We start from the raw sequence: 1,858 nt of genomic DNA, 5'->3' as shown, positions 1-1,858 counted from the left end.
AACAACATTTGCATCATAGGGGTACCAGAAGAAGAAGAGAGAGAGCAAGGGATTGAGAACCTATTTGAAGAAATAATAGCTGGAAATTTCCCTAACTTGGTGAAGAAAATAGATATAAAAGTCCAGGAAGCACAGAGTCTCAAACAAGATGAACCAAAAAAGGCCCACACCAAGACACATCATAATTAAAATACCAAAGGTTAAAGACAAAAAAAGAGAGAGAGAGAGAGAGAGAAAATTCTAAAAGCAGCAAAAGAAAGGCGGCTATTTACTTACAAGGGAGCTTTCATAAGATTTCTCATCAGAAATATTGCAGGCCAGAAGGGATTGGCACAAAATATTCAAAGTGACGAAAAGCAAGGGCCTGAAACCAAGACTGCTCTACCCAGCAAGGCTATCAATTAAAATTGAAGGTAAGATAAAGAGCCTCCCAGACAGGGAAAAGCTAAAGAAATTCACCACCACCAAGCCAGTATTACTTGATATGTTGAAGGGACTTCTTTAAAAAGAAGGGGAAGGAAAAAAAAATAACATAAATATGAATGATAAAATGGCAATAACTATACACCTATCAATAATCACTTTAAATGTAAATGAATTAAATGCTCCAATCAAAAGACATAGTGTAGCCAAATAGAAAAGAAAACAAGACTCATATATATATATATACTGTCTATAAGAGACCCACTTCAGATTGAAAGACACACACAGACTGAAATTAAAAGGATGGAAAAAGGTATTTCTTGCTAATGCAAATGAAAAAAAAGGCTGAGGCAGCAATACTTATGTCAGAGAAAATAGACTTTAAAACAAAGGCTGTAATAAGAGACAAAGAAGATATTACATATGATAAAGGGACCCAAAAAGAAGATATAACCCTTGTAAACATTTATGCAGCCAACATAGGAGCACCCAAATACATAAGCAAACGTTGACCAACATGAAGAGAGAGTGATACTAATACACTCATAGTAGTAGGGGGCTTTAACACCTCAGTTGACATTAAGGGACAGATCTTCCAGACAGAAAATCAAAAAGGAAACAGCAGGCTTAAGTGACACACTAGACCAGATGGATTTAATAGATATTTTCAGAGCATTTCACCCCAAAGCAGCAAAATATACATTCTTCTCAAGTGTGCATGAAACATTCTCCAGGATAGGCCACATGTTAGGCCACAAAACAAGTATAAGTAAATTTAAGAACATTAAAATCATATCAACTGTCTTCTCTGATCACAATGGCATGAAACTAGAAATCAACTACAAGAAAAAAAAAAAAACAGAAAATACACAAACATGTGGAAGCTAAATAATGAATGAGTTAACAATGAGATCAAGGAAGAAATCAAAAGATACTTTGAGACAAATGAAACCCAAAATCTATGAGATCTAGCGAAAGCAATACTAAGAGAGAAATTTACAGCAATACAGGCCTGCCTCAAGAAACAAGGAAAATCTCAAATAAACAATCTAACCTTACAATTAAAGGAAGTAGAAAAAGAAAAGTAAACAAAACCCAAAGTGAGTAGAAGAAAATAATAAAGATCAGAGCAGAAATAAACAGAGTCTAAAATAACAATACAAAAAAATAAATGAAACCAAGAGCTGGTTCTTTGAAAAGATAAACAAAATTGATAAACCTTTAACCAAACCATTAAGAATAAAAGAGAGAGAATCCAAATAAGTAAAATCAGAAATGAAAGAGAAGTGATAACTTATACCAAAGAAATACAAAAGATAATAAGAAAATACTATGAGCATTTATATGCCAACAAATTAGACAGTCTGGAAGAAATGGATATATTCCTAGAAACATACAATCTTCCAAAACTGAATAAAGAAGAAACAGAAAATCC

This window comes from Pteropus vampyrus, unplaced genomic scaffold, assembly GCF_000151845.1.
Source record: "Pteropus vampyrus isolate Shadow unplaced genomic scaffold, Pvam_2.0 Scaffold199, whole genome shotgun sequence".
NCBI lineage: Eukaryota > Metazoa > Chordata > Mammalia > Chiroptera > Pteropodidae > Pteropus > Pteropus vampyrus.
This window is presented reverse-complemented; position numbering follows the sequence as displayed.